The sequence below is a fragment of the Pundamilia nyererei genome, unplaced genomic scaffold (assembly GCF_000239375.1).
Source record: "Pundamilia nyererei isolate P.nyererei 1_Seehausen unplaced genomic scaffold, PunNye1.0 scaffold00121, whole genome shotgun sequence".
NCBI classification, from domain to species: Eukaryota; Metazoa; Chordata; class Actinopteri; order Cichliformes; family Cichlidae; genus Pundamilia; species Pundamilia nyererei.
The window spans coordinates 1,951,076-1,957,784 of record NW_005187522.1 but is presented as its reverse complement, the minus strand read 5'-3'; the positions used below and the strand labels follow the sequence as shown (position 1 = coordinate 1,957,784).

The following is a 6,709-nucleotide window of genomic DNA, read 5'->3' as shown; positions in this document are numbered from 1 at the left end:
TGTGTGTGTGTGTGTGTGTGTGTGTGTGTGTGTGTGTGTGTGTGTGTGTGTTTATATCTTTGTGGGCACCAAAAATTGGAAGTTTGCTATACTTGTGGGGAACAACAGCCCTTGGACCATAATCCTTGTCCTCACAGGTTGGAAGGTTGTTGTGTTTTTGTTTGTTTGTTTTTTTGAGAGGTTTTAGGGGTTACAATTGGGTTATAGTTAGGTTTAGGGTAAAGGATATGGTTAGGCACTCATTTTTCATAGTTAGGATTGGGGTAAGGGGCTAGGGTAAGCATTATGTCAATTAGATGTCCCCAGAAGATGTGTGAGAGAGAGTGCAGCCAAGCTTTAACATGATCATTTTAGCAATCAGTCCATTTATCCACTGTGATTGCTTCAGTACTTGTTGGTAATTATTCATTGTTAGGAAAGCCATGCCGACTATGCCTGGAGCCAGGTCACTAATACTTGTGTGTCTGCTGAATACTGTAACAGTTGCCTAAGGCTTGGTGTTGAAACAAGCTTCAACAGCTTAGATAAAGTCATATCAGATAAGAGTGAGCAGCAGGTTTATTTGGAGCCTGTGCATATTACAACATTCTTCCATCCACAGCACATTTGGCACTGTACCAGATGCACGGGGGTGCTTACAGTAGACGTTCTGCTTATTTTTTACTGCTTCACAGCAGGAACTTTACATGAGTACAGTATCACATGAGTAATCATTCATTTGTCAATTAGCTGGGTGGCCTGTCTTGCGTGGAGCACGCGCAGCCCTGTCAAAGAGGACAAGGAATGGAGGGGTCAGGGGGGTTCTGAGCGCTGACCATCTGGCCCTTGGGGGGCTGGTTTCCTCACTGGCTGCCTTTGTTCCTGGTGAACAATTGGGACTTAATCTTGGTGGAGATAACTAAGGCCCCATGACAGCATTCGTGCACTAGGACAGGTCTCTCTCTTTAGCCTTGAAGGAGATATCTCTTTCTCATGTTGCTTTGTGAAGGCTCTGACTGGCTTGCTTTCAGTGACTTTTGCATCTTAACTTTTTAATCTGCAGTCTCAAGTAAAGCTTTAAAAAATTCTAAGCTGTTGTTTCATTAAACACCTGAAGGTTCCCTCCCTTTTTCATAAAACCATGCACATTGGATCGTTCAAAACTACAAATTAAGTAAGATGCACCTCATTTCTGTTTGCCTTCAAACGATGTCCTATTTAAAATAATAACACATCTTATTTGGGCGGAGCATTATCCGACCTTTTCTTTCCTTACGATGCTGGTCTACCTTCCTTTTCTTCCCCATCTTCTCATCCATTGTTTTATTGTGTTGGAAACCTGTTATGAGGCAAAGAGGTTTTCCAAAAATGCAGCATGACATTTCGCTTGTGAAAAAAAAAAAATTAACCAGGTTGTGGATAAATGACTATGTCACATCCATTCGTGCTCAGGCAATTGTCACCAGGGTAACAGATTGATTTATTTTCCTGTTATTATTCTCTCACTGTAATTTTTGGGGCTCTGCTTTTGGTGTTCATGTCGTGTTGTTTACTCAGTTGGCCTTGTGCCTTTCTCTTTTTTTCCTTCACAAAGAAGATTTGTGTTCATTTGCTGTTATGATAAACCGGGCTCTGTCAGATCACTGAGGGTTGTATTCACTGTCATAACAAAAAGATTCAAACCGACTGACTATCCATTTAATCAGTAACACAGTGGATTCAGATTCCATGGTGGCTTCAAGCAAATTTTATATACCGATCAATGAAACTAAATCAGATCATCCATGATACCAGTTTTGAGATCACAAAAACACCTCCGGGGGTAACCAGCAGATGTTTCTGTTGATCCTTTCTGAAGTACTTTTCAGTGAATGTGCCCTTTTCTGATCACGAGTGCAGATGGCACGAGGGACAAAATCCCAACTAAAGAGATCAGCACTATTGTTTTCACACTTCTTCGGCTGCAGTGTGACAAGCCCCAGAAAACAGGTGGTCCTCAATATAGGCGCCATTCATCAAATTGCTGAGGCAGGAGTCATGACCCTCTATTCAGGTTTTATCCTCATATCCCGTGTTGTCAATACGATTGTGTCACCAAAACCTGTTCTGTCATCAAAAACATAGTTCATTAAAATATCAGTGTTTCCATCAGTGCCACAGCAAGAAAAAGTAAGCACTAAAATTTGACTTGCTTACTTAAACAAAAGTGTGTAAATTTTGTCAGCAGAACATCCTAAAAATATGAAAAGTTAAAATATTCAGTATATAAAATGTGTGTTTTTACATTTATTTGTATTATTGAAATTATTACTGCATCTGCATTAATATCTCGGCAGCTTAACTGTTGCCGTTGTTTGAGGTTCAAGCTAATTGATATTGTTTTATATGTATTTTGTAGCTTTTTTAATTAAAGAAAAATTCAATTTAATGCATTTGTCTCACATATGTTGTTCTGTAGTGTGACTACAAGCTGGAAATGCAGTAAATTTCCATCCCTCCCTCGTAAAGAAGCATTACGTCCCACTTCTTGCAAACAGAGGTCAGATCTCCTACAAAAAAAATACTTGTTGGTAAATGCAAATAAATTACAGATAAATCGAGGTTCACTTTCAGGAGAAGAAGATGTTTTCTGATTCCTAATGAGATCTCTTTAGTGCTTTTTAGCAGTAACTGTTTCTGATGTGACTAGCTAACCTTACCGTGTCACTGTATATCAAAGATTAACTGGCCCTTTTCAGCAAAACATAAAAATTCAAAGAGCACCTCAGCCATGATGTGCGAAGCCAAACGTGTTCCACATGGATGCTCGTAAACCTTTAACCTGTCTTTGTGTTTATTTTTATTGGGGGCCAAGAATGCCAGGAACACTGTGTTCACTTGTAATGTTGTGAGTCTAAATAAATGAAAGCAAATATTCAGACTACAGGGGCCACGTAAGGGCTGTATGTTTTTCTTTCTTCTGCAGAGAATCACATCTGTCTCCCATTCTATTCACTTAAAAAGCAGCAGAAAGAACAGTTCACCGTGTGTTTTGAAGCTCTCATTCATCCGAGTGAATATTTAATATTTGGCATCTTGCTAATTTTAATTTTTCAATATCATCTCTGCAGAACCATGGAAACAGCAAACACTGTAGAAAGTGGTCCTCCATGTTTCCTTTTTAATGATTGTCTCTTGAAAAATGCATCATGAAAGGAAGAAGAGGAGAAGCACAAATAAGGTTTGAGAAGAGCTGGTGAGCCTCCAGAGGGGAAGAGATGGGAGAAAAGGGTGAAAAAAGAAGTGGGAGTGATGAAGCTAGAAACAAGGCAGCTGGATGCAGACAGAATATTACTTTTCTTTATCCAAACCTGACACTTGTTGCTGTTGGATTAGTTAAATGTGTAAAACCTGAGTGTGAAGAGGAAAGACCTAAAATTGTAAATTGAAACTGTATGTACTGTATGCTGGTGTATGACACGCCTGACAACTGGATCATTAAAGCCAATTTCACAAAGGCCTGTGCCCCTCCCCCGGCTGAAAGGAGATGTCAAAGGTCTGTGACCTCTTCCATTTATGTGCATTGATCCCGCTACCGGGGGAGGGCTTCCTCCTCTAAGCCCTCCACCATCAGCTGTTATGTCTTAGTTTCACCTGCAGGAAACTGAGCAATTATATCTGTTTTTTTATTTACTTCAGTACACATTTCTTCTCTCTTTACCAACCATTGTCACTACAGTACATACACGTAAACAGAAATTAGTACATAGTACTTATTTAGAGCCAAACCTGGGATTTTATGGCAAAGGAGGGTCGTACGTATTCAGTAGCACACTATAAGGTTTGATGAACAAAAAATTAAGTGGGCATCAAAATCCAGAGCAATTTAATTTAAAACTTAAGCTACGTCCACATGTACCCGGGTATTTTTGAAAATGCAGGTTTTTCTATGCGTTTGTACCTTTCGTCCACACGTGAACGGCGTTTTTGGTCACTGAAAACGGAGATTTTTTTAAAACTCTGGCCAGGGTGGATATTTTTGAAAACTCAGTTTTTGCATTTATGTGTGGACGAGAAAAATGGAGAAAACGCAGCGTCAAAGGTGTGCGCATTTTTTGATGTCACACTGTGCGCCACGTTATTGTTTCGGTGAAATTGATTTCTACAATACTATTACTGTTAATTTTACTCTCTGCAGCGTTTAAATGCTTACATATACACACACAATTACTGTCCCTCCACACATACGACTTGGTTCTGCTTCTATTAGTGGTGTGCGGATCGATACTGAAATATCGATTCTTCCGATACCAGCAATTTATGTTCTAGAATCGATTCTCATATTATAATATCAATATTTTAGTACTCTGGGGTAAATTTGTAGTTTTTCCATTAAAATGAACGCAGTGGAAAGAAACTATACAATTCGTCTAATTTGGAAGGAACTACTTCCTCTTACGCCTTTCATAGTCATAAGCGGAATACGGCTGTATAAATGTGTGGCAGCCCCTGGCGTGCGCACTCACAACAATGGCTGAGCGCAAACAGAGTCCTGTGTGGACACGTTGTTGTGGCAACACCACTGACCTCGTCAAACACCTCGGAGTAAATCACATCACAGAATATGATAAGCTTATGTTGAGGCGAACTGAAGACGAGGACAGGGACAGGTGCTGCTAGGGCGAAACAGACGTCTCTCGCAGAGTCCTTTAGTGCTGCAGGCAGGCAACATGCTCAAATAGCGCACAACGTCAGTTTTTTTTATTTCTATATGATTATTCTGCATTATTAAGCAATAAAAACAAGTTGTCTGATGTCCTCTAATCATTATGAAGCAATATGGTTATGTTATTATTACAATTACATAATACAATTATATATTGTATTATGAAATGCAATGAAACATTAAGTTTTTGTACAGAGTATCGATATCGGATCAGTATCGCCGATACCACCCTGAATTTTACTTGGTACCGAATCGGAAAGGAAATCAGTGATATCGCACATCACTAGCTTCTATGCCCCAGCTTTGTTACTTTTTCCCACCGAGGCTTCGAGATTTCTGATTGGCCAACATTTCTGCACGGTTAGGAATATATCCACCTGTTGCTTTGGCATGTTCCTAGCAGCGTTTTCCTTCATTTCTGCCTTTACGTGTGGATGGGATTATTTTTAAAACGAAAACGGAAAATCTCCGTTTTCAAAAATACCCGTGTACGTGTGGACGTAGGCGTTTCTCTTTGAAAACGCATCGTTTTCTCTCCGTTTTGGCCTCCCGTCCACACTGAGACGGCCTTTTCCCCAGGGAAACACGCAGCGTTTTGAAAACGCTCTCGAAAACATACAAACATTCAAAACGGATATGTCCCGTCGCAGTGTGGACACTTGAAAACGCAGACTTTCTAAAACGATGACGCATTTTAGTCATGTGATGCAGTCATGTGACCAATTAAACAAAGATAGTGGAGTGCATTATACAGCAGTTGTTTTGATTGCTCTCAATTTTGACAGCCCTAAAAAAGATTAATATCAGTTTGTACATGCTCCAGATAGCTTTTGTTCAAGTTCTTTAATTCTCATTCGCTTTTGCGCATGCACAGTACTGGAACGTTTTCGGCCGTTTCAATGTGGACACACAACTCTGACAACGACTAAAAACACTAGTGTGGACATAGCCTTAGGCTGAACTTAATTTAACTCACCCCTTAAATAAAATGCAGATAATTAACTGTTTAACGTTATCCCCTCAGCCGACCATGAATTTGTGCTTCTGGGTGAGAGTCTGCTTCACACCTCAGTGTTTACGGCCTGCTCAGGAGCAAAGGGGAAACGGAAACGATGTAAGGATGAAATTCCTCTGAGCTGAAAGAAGGTCCCCTTTTTTTCCCTCTCTCTCAGTCCTAGAGTGATCTGGCTTTTTGGGATGGATGAAAGGAACTTATAGTCAAGAATGTAGGACATGTAAAATGTAGAGGTTAGTGATGGGATTTCCGGCTCTTTTTAGAGATCCGGCTCTTTCGGCTCGGCTCACTAAAAAGAGCCGGCTCTTTCGGCTCCGAACCGGCTCTTCAGGTTGTTTTGTTGCTTTAATTAATTTATCATTAACAATAATATAAAATTATGCAGAAAAGGAATTTCTAATGTAAAAAAAGTGGTTTTATTTATATATGTTTATATATGGCCCCTAGAGACAAAGCACGTACAAACTCTAAAGCATATACAAACTCCAAAAAGCACGTACAAACTCCAAAACACATTTCTAGCATTAACTAAACTTCCAAAACAGCTACTCAGATCACTTAAATTACACAATTGAAAGCATGTGTGTATTGATTGTGTATTTATAGACAAGCACTCATATTTATTCAAATAATTAAAAAAAAAAAGTTCTTGTACCTGTTACTACCACACACCAAATCCGGTTGTTGATACTTCCTGGCTTGTGTAGCCACTAGGTAACAAAAGCTCAACACTGCGCCCTAGCATCCTGGAGCACTTCTGTTGTCTTTTGTACGTGATTCTGAGTTTGTACGTGCTTCTGAGTTTTTACGTGTTTTGGAATTTGTACGTGCTTCTGAGTTTTTACATGTTTTGGAGTTTGTACATGCTTCGGGGTTTGTAAGTGCGTCTGAGTTTTTACGCGTTTTTGGAGTTTTTACGCGTTTTGAAGTTTGTACACGCTTAGGAGTTTGTACGTGCTTTGTCTCTAAGGGCCACCATAAATATACTTTATTTATTCACTCCACATAAA

At 39.7% G+C, this 6,709-nt stretch overlaps 1 protein-coding gene across 6 annotated transcripts in view; it reads left to right on the top strand.

Moving 5' to 3' along the window:
* The window catches only part of greb1l (GREB1 like retinoic acid receptor coactivator), a 48,135-nt gene that overhangs the window by 388 nt on the left and 41,038 nt on the right, over positions 1-6,709 (top strand). The window lies entirely within an intron of this gene.